The sequence below is a fragment of the Lontra canadensis genome, unplaced genomic scaffold, assembly GCF_010015895.1.
Source record: "Lontra canadensis isolate GAN:19392208 unplaced genomic scaffold, GSC_riverotter_1.0 scaffold6, whole genome shotgun sequence".
Lineage (NCBI taxonomy): Eukaryota > Metazoa > Chordata > Mammalia > Carnivora > Mustelidae > Lontra > Lontra canadensis.
In genome coordinates, this window is record NW_022631000.1 from 25,866,640 (window position 1) to 25,882,090 (window position 15,451).

At 35.0% G+C, this 15,451-nt stretch overlaps 1 long non-coding RNA gene across 2 annotated transcripts in view; it reads left to right on the plus strand.

Annotated features, from left to right (window-relative positions):
• The first annotated feature begins 1,441 nt into the window (after positions 1-1,441).
• Positions 1,442-15,451, plus strand: part of LOC116864651 — a 29,750-nt gene continuing 15,740 nt past the window's right edge. The window contains exons 1-2 of one of the 2 annotated variants that reach the window (XR_004382057.1): positions 1,442-1,624; positions 10,800-10,927. This is a non-coding gene — a long non-coding RNA (uncharacterized LOC116864651). Of the gene's footprint in view, positions 1,625-10,694; positions 10,928-15,451 lie in introns of those variants that run through there. The other variant, XR_004382058.1, reaches the window with a different exon arrangement.

Below are 15,451 nucleotides of genomic sequence, written 5' to 3' on the forward strand. Positions count from 1 at the left end.
ATAAATAAAATCCTTTTAAAAAATTCATGAAACTATGTTCTTAGTATTGCAGAAGTTTGAAATCTTTAGACAACTAGGGTGAAAATTGTTAAAACACAAATATTTAAAATTATTATTATTACTATTTTAAAGATTTTATTTATTTATTTGACAGACAGAGATCACAAGTAGGCAGAGAGGCAGGCAGAGAGAGAGAGGGGGAAGCAGGCTCCCCGCTGAGCAGAGAGCCCGATGCCGGGCTCAATCCCAGGACCCTGGGATCATGACCTGAGCTGAAGGCAGAAGCTTAACCCACTGAGCCACCCAGGCGCCCAATATTTAAAATTATTAATTTTATGAAGTTAATTAAGGAGTTCTTTAAATGTATAGCATTTGGGCATTTTATCTTTTCAAGCGTTACATGGATTTAAGTTTCAGATAGGATATAGAATAAACCAGGATTTAGTAGGTTAAATATTTAAGCTTAAAACTGAAAGTTTTAGATGGAAGAAATATATTTCTCAATAGGAAGCATCTCTTTCATGTTTCATGAAGCAGAGAGAAGGAAACTGAAGATAAGACAACTTCAAAGATCATTTCTGTCTCCATCCAAAACTGTGTAACAGTTGTCAGTGTTTTTTTAAAGTTTTATTAAAATTATATATATGCATATATATGTGTGTGTATATATCTACACATAGAAGTATTGCATTACTATATTATCTTTATCTCTTTATAAAAACTTAAAACATTAAATAATAGTCTAATGTTAACTTTTAATTTGCTTTCCCAGTCTCAGTTGGCTACATCAGGTAAGTGTAACCATCATTATGAATATGTTGTATATACTGAATTTTTAGTTATTCTGGTAAAGGTCACTATGATAACATTTACTTTTGCATATTTCTGGGCATTAGAACCCATATTCAATGAAATCTTTATGACTTTTTTTTAAAAATCACGTGCTCATATCTTGAATATAGCCATTGTGGGAGTATTTCAGCAAATTCAACACATGCCTGCCGGGCAAAGAGCCTGTCACCAGTACACCAATGAGTGTTTCTTACTTGGGACCACTATCCGTAACTATTGATTAGAATAGTATTCTTCTGCAGGATTTTTCAACCCACTGCAGAACATTTAGCATCTTCGGCCCTGGCCCATAAACACCATGATAGAAAACCCTAGTCACCGAAACCACTAAAAATGCCCCCATATGTTTCCAAATGTTCCCTAGAAGATTTAACCCCTTGCAAACGACACCCACTGCTGCAGGGATGACTAAGCAATATGTGACAGTAGGTAATGAAAACTCTCTGCTGGGAAACTTAGACATAGAAACAATGTAGCAGGTTAGGTTTAGAAAAAAATAAGTTGGGACTGACTATAAACAGATTTCAATTATAGTCTGCTTGTTTCAATTTTTGTCATCTTGTTGGTCTGCTTACTGATAATACCAGAATGTGGATAGACCAAAAACCAGAAAGCCAATTAAGGAAGTTATAGTATATATCTGTTGTTTTGCCAACGAATAGCATTCATTTTTCTTTTGATAACTGGACTTCAAGTGCCCTCCAGACTTCAGAGATGTGGTGCCCAATATGGTGGTCACTAGCTGCATAGGTCATTAAATACTGAAACTGAGGTTAGTGAGAGGGAGGAAATGAATTCATAATTGAATTATGTTGGAAGTGTAAAATATGCACTAAATTTTGAAAATGTACTCTAAATTAAAAAAAGAATGGAAAATATTTTAATAATTTTTAAATTTTGATAAGATGGTGGAATAATGTTTTGGATATATTGGATTATAGTATATTGTATCTTATAATTAATATACTGACTTAATCTATTTCTTTTTATTTTTTTAATGTGGCTACTAGAAGATTTACAATTATATATGTAGTTTACATTATATTCCTATCAGACAGTGCTGCTCCAGAAAAAATCATCTACTTTTCATTGTGGGTCCATGCATTGGACACATTTTTTTCAGTTTAGTTATTTTTTACTAATCTCTACACCCAAGTGGGGCTCATACTCACCACCCCAGAGACCAAGATTTACATGCTCTTCCAGCTGAGCCATACAAGTACCATAGTTCTGACATTTTTGATTCCTTCACAGCTTTGGAGCTAGGCAAATGATTTAGTCCTGGCCAATGAGAAGACACTGTGTCCTATCTCTTTGGGGATGGTTACGTGGCCTAATTTCAACCAAAGAGAGTGATTTTACAGGATTTTAGCTCAGACTTCTAGGAAAGACTAGTTTTCTTTTTATGAACTTGGAACTGTTGCTTCAAAGTCTAGAACTCGTTGAGGCCATATTACCACCTTGAAAAAACTGTCGTGCTCGACATGAAGCCAACACTGGAGCGTAGAGCCAAGAATTAGAGAGAGAGATGGATTCCTATTAAAAGTAGATCTACCTCAGGACTTCTTAGTTACTTTGGGCAGTAGAGTACTTTGGGCTCAAGCCTGTTTGGATTTTCTGCTACTTAAAAAAAAAAAAAAATTTGAGAGAGAGATTGGGAATGTGGGAGCGGGGTCGGAGGCAGAAAGAGAGGGAGAGAGAGAATCTCAAGCAGATTCTACTCTGAGCGTGAGCCCAACACAGGCTTAATCTCAAGATCCCGAGATCATGACCTGAGCTGAAACCAAACGTCAGGTGCTTAACTGACCGAATCACCCAGGTGCTCCAGGTTTTCTGCTACTTTAAAAACAAAAATTCCTTATGGGTAAGAGGCAGAAGATATTTAAAAGTTAGCGCTTAGGCAGTGGCTGCAGGAATGGATAATGTCATATCTATGTCACATTATGTCACATAATGTCACATTCACTGCCACATTGCAGTGAATGTGACCCTCACTGACTTAAGAATTCAAGGAGTAGAGCTAGGGAGAAGTTAAGAACATCAGTCTTGTCAGCTGATTCTATCAAGTGGTAAATGTAAGTTTTATTAGCATGTGAGACTGAACTTACTTTGAAATTTATCTTTTCTAATGATATACTAAATTCAAATCCTCAGTAACCTGGTTGGCAGCATTTAGAAGTGACTCTTAGTTTACTATGTGACCTTCTATTTGGTCTTTATTTAAAATGCTAGCGTATAATTAGTGAGATTAGGAATTCTGAACTATATATTTTTCAGCTCCAAACTAGTGATACATAGATAAAAATAAGTATGCATGCAAGTGTTACAGCATTGTATCATCAACCAACCACCTAATTCTGCTTCTCTTCTAAGAGAGACTCATACATTCATGGTTCAGTCACTGTGTGCGACTATTACTGATGAGCTCAAAATCAAGTGAAACATTTTTCTTTTTAGTCAAGTGCTTCTGATAGTCATAAACTTTTAGAAGGTGTTGCACTTTTATTTATGGTAAATCATAATTTTTTTAATATTCTAAGTTTCAATTAAATTTCTATTCCTCAGTAATCTTGAAATATTTCAGATTTTAATGGTTTATTAAACTCTAGATTTTTAAAATCTAATTTTTTAGATCATAAAGGTAACATGAAAAATAATTGAATAGCTGTGCTTTAGTTTTTATGTCTGTCCTCTGATTTGTTATGATATTGAAAGACTTTGCCAAAGGATTTTTCTTCCCTACCTGCCACCTTGATAAGCTATGACAGAACTGATTACTGGAAAAAAAGGTAGAAAAAGTTGACAAATTTTTTATTTAATGAAAGTTAACTACAATAAAATAAGCTTTCTTATTATGATAGAAATTTGTCAAAGGGCCCCCAAAATAATAATAATAAAAAATAAGTTCCCAGGGATTTATTGGTTATATTCAATTCAGATGTAAGCGATTGAACAAGTACAGAGAGTTCAGTGCTCTTGACACCAACAAAAACATTACCTTGTGGAAGAAAGATAGGTCTTTCTAATTGTATAATAGTGAAAAGATACTTGCATAATTATAGGGCTCCACTGACAGCTGCTTACCATGTCCGCTATCATACACTGCAGGTGGTAATTTACCCATGTGCTTTCCCTTCATTTGAATGGAAAACAGTAGGGGGTGGACTTATGAATCCCATATAATTGTAGACATTTTAAGCAACTATCATTGAAGTTTTTTTCATTTTAATATTGTGTAAAAATATGACTTATTATTTTTAACTAGACTTCCCTATTCGACAGAATTTTTAAAATACTATGACTACAATTTGTGTTTCCTGATTTTTTCTCTGAAATTATTACTTTTTGTTTTCATATTCCAAGGCATAAGTGAAAAGTAACAATGGGAACAAAATCTGGGTTAAGATATAGGTCTAATGAAAATGTTGGGTAAAAACTTGTCTTTTTTATTAACATTCCTAAATGTAGTAAGTACAGTAGCATAAATAAATCAAATATACAGTAATCAGTAACATAAACATATCAAATATACTCTGAGTTCAGAGGGCTTGAGTTTATAACATTGCCTTTAATAATCATTTTATTTGCAAATTTTTTCAAAAGCCATTTAATAATATCCATGTACATGGAAGTTCCTGGCTCTAATCTCAACTGGCTAGAAGAGACCGAGACCAGGAAATAAACAAAATGGTTCCTGTACAACTATAATTGCTGGTTTAAGACTTCAAAGTCAAACCTGCACATGGTCTTCAGAAGAGGTCTTTCATTTTACTTTCTTTCTTTTTTTTTTTTTTTAAGATTTTATTTATTTATTTGAAAGAGCGAGAGAGGCATGCTTGCACATACATGTGAGGTGGGTGGGTGGGACGTAGAGCAGAGTGGGAGGGAGAAGGACAAGCCGACTCCCCACTGAGCCCTGAGCCTGACTGGAGCTCTATTCCAAGACCCCAAGACTATGATCTGAGCTGAAACCCAGAGGCCGCTGCTCAACTTTCTTACAAACAAACAAACATAAGCAAATAAATGAACAGCTTTATTTCCTAATATAGGGACAATTAAAAACATCAGAGAAAAGACTAGATATCTAGGAGAAGAAAGGTTTATTTTGGTCACTTACAGACTCAAATCACATTTCAACTGCTTTCTTTTGGCTTTCTTAAATTGCCAGGTTTGGAGTTAATCACCTCATTCTCTCAGCTCCCAGAACACATATTTTTTTTTTTTTTTTAAATAGAGAGAGCACTTCTATGCACGTGTGTGGGGTGGAAAGGGGCAGAGGAAGAGGGGGAGAGAGAATCTCAAGCATGGAGTCTGTTAGGGGTCTCTATCCCAGGACCTGAGATCATGACCTGATCAGAAATCAAAAGTCAGCCACTTAACTGACTGAGCCACCTAGGCAGCCTGCTCCCAGTTTTAAAAATAAATTGACATCATGATGAGGGTTGATAGTAAACATGTTTAATGACTAGTACAGATGTGGGGTGCCTCGCCCTTTGCCCCACCCCTGCTCATGCTCTCTAAAATAAATAAATCTTTAAAAACAAACAAACATGCTGGCCAAGTGCTGAAGTCTGGAGGTTATCTATGCTGACCATTAATATCTTAGCTATTGGATCCTGTCGAATTCCAAGGTGTCCCAGAGCCTTGGCTGCTGAGTTTTCTGGGAAGCCCTCAGCAACCATGGCAGTGTTATTTGCCAGGCGATATGGAAGTATATATAATCTTCAAAAACTAAAGGATGAATGGGTGCAGAACCTATTTCTAATTCACTTTAACAACCCCAGCTGGCAGAGAAAAGCACAAGTTGTTAGTAACCCAAATAAGTAGCCTTTGGATTTAATGTGTTTTAAAACATTTTATCAGAAAATTTAACAATTTGGAGTCATATCAGTATATATTTTACTAAAGTTCTGCCTCTGTAATTCTCCTAAAGTAGGAGACAATGTATGTCACCAAGATCCACAGAGTGGAAAGAAGAGAACATGATAGTCCAAGGACTTGGACTTGGCGTGGCCAAGCAAACTTTGGATTACCAGTTCCATTTACTTGTTCTTGCAGATAAACAAAGATGCCGAAGAGATGGAAATGTGCTGATGAAAGTAAAAAACAACAACAACAGTATTTTAACAGATGTGGTATCCAGTTATGAATTAAATAAGACATTTTGAAATTTGGGGGTTTGGTCTTTGCTTTTTGGATAATGCTTGCATTTTTGTCAAAATTCAGTTTTCTTTTCATTTACTTCTTGTCTTCCTGCCTGTTGGTGTCCTATTTAGCAGAAGAGATGGATGAAAGTATTTGGAAGAAAATAAGATGTGAGTGAGGCAAAAAACCTAGTTACATCAAAGCCTACAGAATACCCAAATTATGGGTTTATTTTTACCTACTTATGATCAGTACAGATAGTAGCCTCCAAATGGAAGCAAGACACAAGTAATATCATGAAACGAGTGAGAATTATTTTGCCTAACTTTTCAAGATACTGCATTGTACCATGAGACATGTTTTTAGATACTTAGAACTGAGTGTGAAATGGATATCCTGAACATTTACATTTTAATTATAATCATGGTAGGTAAAGTCCTTTTCATCGTGTATTACATTAAGTTAATGAACTTGGTGAGCAGAACTTGAACGAATCATCAGTTTCACTCCAATTCATTATAAAAGCTAGGGCTCGTTAATTCAGATTTCTATTTTACTTTATTTAAGGGAAGAGCAAAAAGTTTACTTCCACTATCTGCTCAGCTTGTTTCTTTACCACATAAGTGGTCATCTCTAAGTTACAAACCACAGTGAGCGTGCAGTTTGGCATCTTACTATTTGCGTTTCTAATCTAATTCCGACCTGACTGCGCTTTACAAAATGATGGAAAGTTTCTCTTTCCCTCTGTTTCTTTCTCTTTGTTTCTTTCCTTCCATAGTCTCATTGAGGCATAATTCATATATAATAAATCGCACATATTTAACGTGCACAATTTGATGCTTTGACTTACACTGGTGTACAGACACACACACACTGAAGAAACTATCAGCAAAATCAAGACAGTGAACATACCCATCACCTGATAAAGTTTTCTTGTATTATCCCTTTGTCACCCTTCCCTCACACCCCTCCCCAACTCCCATCCCCAAGCAACTGCTGATCTACTATGAAAGTATTCTTTATTCTGATAGTTTAGTACTGTGGATTCTGATTTTTATAAGGATATCGGAATGTCCAGTTTAAGGTGTTTAGTGTACAGGTGGATCGGCTTCATACAGTAAGCAGAACAGCATGGATACACTTCAACCAAGTAGACCTAAGCTGAACAAATCCAAAATAGAATAAATGTACTTTCATACTGATGGGAGCCATTTGACAACTATGGAAAACTAGTGTTTGTTTTGACTGTTTTATTGACTGTTTTCAAGTAACTACTCAGAAACAGATCCTGGCACCTTGTATTTTCCCAGGGTAAAGAGACCACTGAGTAAAATCAAAATTCCCACCCTTACATGAAGACATGTATTTGTGGATCAGTGCATAATGGATAGAAAAACTAAAGTAAATATTTACCCTCTGAAATCTGGGTCTGAAATTTGTTGTTATTAAATGTTAAGGAATTCCCATTAGGTGGTATGAATTAGTCTTCATTTCTTAACTTTTTTTTTTTTATCTTCTTCTCCTTACTCTCATTTTGGCCAGAGGCTGGAAAACAAGTACTTTATGGTGTTTTTTTTTTTTTGTTTGTTTGTTTGTTTTACTTTATGGTGTTATTATAGTCACTGCATGCTTTCTAATGAAGAGACAAAGGGCTGAGCAGCCTATTTCTGTCCTAGGCATGGGAGTGAAGAATAAAGAGTTATGTCGGTCTCTGTGTGTTTCTGAAGAAATATAATGAGAATAGAAATAGAATTCCATTGCTGGTGGTCTTATATTTCTATATCAGTAAAGTAACAATAACACTAACAAAGTTGTGTTAAGGCAGAGAGGACATGCATAGAAGAATCCTGGTACATAATATGTAGTACTCGAATATGTTAGTTCTTGTTATTACATAAAAACCTTTATATTTTAAGGCTATTTGCATCAAAATGTATAAATACCTCCCATTCCCAACCTACTTGCCCTTTAGAAAATGGTTATTGATTTTTGAACTCTGGAAGCTATAGCTGTATCTGGTCAAGAAAATCTCCTGGATTGGCAGGCTATTGAGTTAGCTGCCTGGAAACAGCCATGAGTGGGGTCACTTCTGATTAGAAGCGACATCTAAGACTTTTTAAAAGTGAGTTTCTTCCCAGTCTGCTCATGTACTCCACTTTATTGTTTATAGAATTGCAAGCCCTTTTTCTTAAAATAGCACAGACACTACATTTACTTTCTGCTGACAATTAATACAATTAAGAATAATTAAAAGTTCAGGCACTACTAATTCCCTCATGAAGTGTCCTTGAAGCGGATACATCTATGAGGGTTTAAAATGACACTAATCTCACACAGTGTGCTGGCAGTTCCCCATCCTTGAATTTTTTGTCTTTTGTGAGGCAGTAAGGACAGAAATTGAGAGTTCCAGGACAGGCAAGTACATGATTTAGGTTCTGACAAAAGTATTTTTCTGGTGGGGACGGGGAGGGGGGATTCCCCTGGTCCTTCCCTATAGTAATTCACAAAGCACTGATTTAAGATAAAATCTTTGTACATAACCAGGTAACAAGTTATGTGGTCTGACTTGTGGAGATGGAGGCTGCCCCCAAATCTGTCTCCAACCACCTGTCATGAAATCTGATTTTTGGAATGAGTATTTTATTTCTTAGAATTGTCAGATTTAAAGATCAGATTTTAAGATTCTTCTTAATAGTACAGATATTTCTGAGAAGAGATAGGAACTCACATTTATTAGACAACTACTATCTGAGTTATGTTTATATTCATTATTATAATTCTGCAAAATGCTGGCCCAATGCCCTAAAAGAGTTCAGTTACCAGGAAGGCTGACTTAGTGTCAGGTTGAGCAAATGTCAGCAGAGGATAGTAATGTCGTGTGTGTGTGTGTGTGTGTGTGTGTGTGTGTGTGTGTGTGTGGCAGGGGGTCCTTAGAGAATTCAAAATCAAACTTAGGCTTCCTCATTTTGCCCTACATGTAACTGCTCAGAGGTTCTGTTTCTTTGACCACTTTGAGGTCACATGGGGTAGCATAACTTTGGACATAATCATGTTGATACGGACATGTCTGTCAACCCAACAGAGAAGGTGAGAATTGAGGGGAGGCTGTGTATTTAGTCTAATGCTTGTGCAGAATTTGCCTTCCCTTCCACTGACCTTCATTGGTCTTCATTCAGTAAAGCTTCCCATCATGGCTTACTCTGTGATCTTCTCATTTCCTGCATGCTCTAGGGAGGGAGGTCTGTGTAGAAATGTCCTGAGCTATCAGACTAAAAGGAAGTCATGGATTCTGAACTAGCTATTTTAGTTCAAATATTACATATTTCTTGTTTTTCTCTTGAGAATGTTTTCTTGATTTTCTGGCAGAATTCAAGATGAATAGAGAAAACAAACAAACCCTCAAGATTCTCTAAACAAGGGTCTCTCCTACTAAGATTTTAAAATATTTTCAAGTTTCTTCTCATCTGTTTTATGAATTTAGACATTCTAGCCAGGTCAGAACATTCTTTTAAATGTTGTTGTTGTTGTTTTTTTTTTTCTATTAACTTTTGATTATGGTAGTCCCTATTAAGTTGGCTTGGTGGGAATATTTTAATAATTTAATACTGACTCTTAATAGGATTTCTGGTACAAAAGTCAAGGCATCTGACCCTGAATCAGAATGAAGGTACCTGGTCATAACTGTTAACATTGACCGTAGGCGGGGGTTTTATGTATTCTCTGTTACTGAGATGTTCGGTGACTGGAACGGGCTGAGTGGCATATTCTTAGTATGATGACTGAATATTCCATTTATTCTCTTTTAATCAAAAAAAAAGTTAAAATTCAACTCCAAAGTCTATTCAGAAAAGTCCTTTAATGGAAGATTCTGCTCTTTAATAAAAATACTTATGAAGGAGAGTAAGTGACTGGATTACATAAAGCACAACAGGTTTTTAAGACAGCTTTCTTATGAAAGTAAGTTGGACCAGTCCTGATATTTGGGACAGTGCATCCTAAGTTCATTCCCATTTGGAAATAAAGAAACAACTACTCTTTGAGTTACAAGTCTTTTGGTCATGAACTCATGGGATCTAAAGCCATATATCACTTCTAGACTAGAGAAATTAAAACTGCACTAAGTTGAAATGGAATTTTCTCTAATAAGAGAAATTATGAGCTAATTATGAGCTAATAAGCTAAGTGGCATAGAGTAACTTAAGAAAGAAAAGCTTAAGAGAGCTCATAATTAAAATGATGATCTAAAAATTCTGATAAGAAAATCTCCAACCTTGTTTTTTGCTTTCAGTTCTTGAACTCAGACACTATTTGCTTTCCTTCCCTTTCCTTACCCGACCTCCAGGCCTTTTTTCTAGGTATGTTCACGTATGAAGTGTGTTGACCTCTTATTATGTAGATAGTAGGCTAAAATAAAGTAATGTGCATTCTCATTTAATCCTTAGGGTCATCCTGTAATGTACGAGAGGGTTTGCTCCTTATTTTCTTGGATGGAGAATTTTAAGCAGATATTCTGATTTACTTCTGCAAATGAGGAACAAAAAATTCAAATAGTCATGTCTAAGTTTATCATTTCTGTATCATCTATGTGGTAGTACATCTGGCATCAGGCAAATGAATGTAGTGTGGCTGGTTGTGGTTGAGTACACAGCTGTACACCCCGGTCTCCCTGCAGTCAGGTGTGACCAGATGACTGAGCTCTGCTGGAGGAAGTCTGAGAGGATGGATGGTGTGCCATTTTTAGGCCAAAGCTTTTAGGAAGTGGGTAATCTACACTCCACGTTCTTTTCCACTTTTTCCAACAGGGTGAAGATTACAACAAAGCCTTTCAAGATACTGGAGTCACAAGGCAGAAGAAGCCTTTGTTGTCAAGGAGAAAATCTGTCCACAGACCAAGGAGCTCCTGCAACACTTCCTCTTGTGTGTGACTCTGGTACTGTTTGAACTTAATTGTTAAGGCAGTAGTATTATAGTAATGTATGCTTATTTTAATTGTTTCCTTGCTTCCTTTCCCCAGACTTTATAACATATTCTGTTAGGACCTCTTAACTCTCTTCCTGTTGATGTAACATAGAAGATACAGGTTTCTATTTGTTATTAGAGTAGATGTTGTTCTTATGATCTTTCTTCCACAAACCTTTCCATAAGTTTTGACACATGCTATTTATACTGATTATGAAATAATGCTAATTTATGGTTATCCCTACGTTGAAAAAAGAGGTGAAAAGTTTACTATGTCTTAACTATTTTGTTGAAAGTTTGCTGATAGCCTTTTCAGTACATACAATTAAGAATGCAAAATGAAGATGCAGACTAAGACACATATTTTGTAAAGATACTGTATTTGTAAATGGTTAGTTTACTATTTGGTCACTTAAAGAAAATGTGGTGCTTTTTACCATTTCCAAGCTATGAAATAAACACTATGTATGACTAAATTGGTATTTTATTCCTTATGTGACACTAGCTGTATGATCTTGACCAAGTCCCTTACTTTCAGTCAAACTTAGCTTCAAAAATATGGAAACATTTGATAACACTTACTCAGTGTTATCTCTGTATCCAAAAATGGCCTGGGGGCTCTCCATGTATTAATTCATTTAATCTTTAGTACAACACTATGAGATACTACTACTTTGGCCCCATTTTACAAGAGGGAAACAGAAGAACATATATTAGAATAATTTGACAAAAATCACTGAGCTAATTGGTAGCAAATTGGAGCTTTGAACTGTCAGTCTGTCTCCTGAGTAAATATTATTAATCAGTTTATTAGTGCTTTTCAAGCAGGAGTTCATCAGAATCATCTGGAAAGCTATTATAAAACACATATTTCTGGGTCTCACCCTCAGATTTTCTGATGTAGTAGGTCTAGGGTAGTGCCTGAGAATTTGCACTTCTGACCAGTTCCCAAGTGACGCTGCAGCTACAGACCCAGGTGCCACAGGGTGAGAAGAATTCTCAGAATTTTGTATTTAAAAACATAATCAAAGGTTGAGGTTCCTGGGTGACTCAGTTAAGTGTCCCACTCTTGATTTCGGCTCAAGTCATGATCTCAGGGTCATGGGATTGAGCTCTGGGTCAGGCTCTGCACTGCGTGTGGAGCCTGCTCACGATTCTCTCTCCCTCTCCCTATGAGGCTCCCCCTTCTCTTAAAAAAAGACGACACATGGTTGAAGCTCTATCAAAATAGTTTTTTCTTATTCTTTAGAGTCATGGAATACTTTAAATGAATTATAAATGAGAGAAGAATTGTCTTATTTGAGCTAAAAGGTATAGTAATTATATGATAATTCGTTTTCTTAGCTTATTACCATTTGAATCACACTAGTACTTTTACATTTTATGTTCATCTTTGGAAACACTTTAATTCTGGTTTATATGCAAATTTATGTGGTCAGTTTTTAGTACTTCCCACCTTGTTCTATTTTTTAAAGTTTTCTTGGGGAAAAAAATAAAACAATCAACACCCCCCCCCCCCCCCGCCCCACAGCTTATACTGTGTGGCTATCTGACAAATTCTATTTACAGTCTTTGAATTAAATTTTGAATATCATGTTTAGTTTTCCTTGGATGTTCATTATAAAACCAAAGATGAATTTTTGAAGAGTTTAAAAGGAGATATAGAAAGTAGAGATAGAAAGCAATACCAAAAATGTGTGAGAAAAAAACATGAAAAATAAATTAAGAGAATATAAAGAGTATAGAGGAACATATTTTAAAAATACAAATATACCTAAATTTAAAAATGGGTCATATATGCATGTATACATATATATAGGTGTATATACACACATATATAGTGATTAGTGAACGCCTTACTTTCATGTATTGAAGCTGCCATGTAAATTGTAGAACATTTTATATCTTTTTCATCAGTTCTATTATAAATTTTAGTTTATTTTTCACTGAGAAACTTTGATCCCCATTGCCTTAGGTTACAAGTGAGTAACTCTGAATAGAAACTGATGAAATAGAGACATTAAAGCTTGTTGATTTTTTAATGTTAAGAGTTTTTGTTTTAAGGATCCAAGAAGAATGTTCCTTAGGATCATTTGCCTTCCAAAGCATCTGTGGCTTTGGAATCATGCGCAGGGAGAGAAATTCTCAAATAGGAGAAGGATGTGGGTTAGAATGGTCAAGAAAGAAAAAAAAAAGAATTAAAAAGTAAAATAAGTGAAAGGACGTCCTAATTAAAACCACTTTTCTATCTTTCAAAATCCCCCAAATGCACATAGATGAAAGCAGGGCTGCTTGTTTTATTAGTTGCCTAGCCAATCAATACCATCCTGGAAGCAACAACTGTATAAACACAAAGCCTCCAGCAAAGGCTTTGTAGAGCCACCTGCACTCTGATCTAAACTGAACCCGAGTGACATTTTAAACATTCTCATGAGAAGTTTTCTGCTTTCTCAGGATATGACATTCCACATTGCCCCTAAGTTTATTGAAGTATGTTCAGCAGCATTTTCTTATTCTGGTATGTCTAGTACAGTGTTTTCCAATCATAGCTGGAAAAAATGTTCAGCCTTGATACTGAACATATCAAGTTCAGCTAAAAGGCTGTACTCTTTTCAAAGAACATGTAAGGAATAGCGTCTGCCCTGATGATTACTATTGCATGTGTTCCTAATCAGTATCATTATTTCTTTAATTTTTTTCCACATTAAGATAGCGACTAACAAAGTTGTATTTTGTTATGACATTTATCTTCTTGTGTACTATCAGAGTCAGGCAAAATAGGTACTATAGAAACTCAAACCAAAATGTGCTTAAAATAATTAGTACAAACTTCCAGAATATGTTCTCTGAACAAATCTAAAGCATTATCTGCTTGTTATTGCCCAATAGCTTAGTGTGATTGGAACTTTTAGTTAAAATTTGTTTATAGTTTAAAAAAATATTTAACACTTAATAACACTTTCTCTTTGCCAAATATTGTTTGCCAAATTTTGCCAAAAATTGCCAAGATTTTACTCATTGACTTACTTAAGTTTTATTATTTTATTATTACTTAAGTTTTATTCATTGACTTACTTTTCTAACAGAGCAAAGTAAGTATTGTCATGATTTTATGAGGAAAGTGAGAAAAGTTAAGCAACCTTCCTCAAATCCTACCATCAGTAGGTGTCTAAGCTAGAACCTGAATAGGATTATTTTTTTTACACTCACTGCTAATTTCAGTAGCTACACATTAACAGTTGAGTTGATGGTCTATTTATTGAATTTTGGCCTTTTTTACTTAAGATAAATTGTGTGGTAATTATCTACTTGTAGTACTTTAAAAAAATCCATAACTATTAATTAAAATAAAATCAACTAAAAATAAAACTTAAAGGAAATCCAGCCATCAATTAAAATAAAATACAGCATTAATTGCATACATTTAAGCATTTTAATCACCATAACTACCCTTGTATATGAGGCCACTAAGATTTTGTTATATATTAAATAAAATATCTCAATTAAAATACATTTTAGTTATTATCTTCATAAAACTTATAGTTTTACTTGTATATTAGTGAAGTGGATAGCATTAAAGAAAATATTAGTTAATTGAATTTACTGGGTATCTGATTAATTCATTGATTAATCCATTAATGATGAATGAATTAACTAATTTATTAATTCACTTATAAGCATAGGAAACATGGCAATAAACATGATAGGTTCAAACCTCTCTTCCATAGAGATTATACCCTAGCAGAGGACATATATGTGACAGCAACCAACTAGAGAAATAATTATTTAATTAAATTTGATATTAACAGGTAGAAGTGCAGAAAGCTTAGAAAGCATTGACCCCAATACTTGACCTGGGGTGGAGAAGGGGTGTGGAAAACTTCTGAGGGAATGATAGTAAACTAAAATATGGATGATAAAGAGGATTTAGTTGGTAAAGGGAGAAAAATAAAGAAGAGCAGAAGTGTTATCCTACTTAATTCTCTTCATAAATATGTACGTGTATTATTAACATCATGAAAGGCCCAAGTTTTGTGGGAGAGACAGGAAGCTCATAAAATTTGGGGAAAGGAGCTTCTTAAGAGAAAGACAAGAAGATCTTCCTTTTATAAAATTTTACAGAAATAAAAGACTTTATGACCACATTGTAAAGGCCCTCCCCAGAGCCTCAAAAGGAGTCCATTGGTCCTTCTGAGGGGTGCTGAGGCTTAACCTTCATTTTCTTATGGTAATTTTACCTTAGGTGACTGCCCCATTTTACAGATGATGAAACATTAGGCAGTAAGTGACTACATCTGTATTCCTATATAGGTCTTTCTGATTCCCAAAGGATTGTTTCTAACAACTCTATCATACTTTGTCAGACATTTCATTAGCAAAACCAGAAAGTATATGAGAAGCTTAGGCATGGCAGTGGATATGTTTTATACATTTCTTTGTTCATCTCAGCATAGCTCCAACAAATGGAGTAAAATATGTATGTCAAACTCAGTCA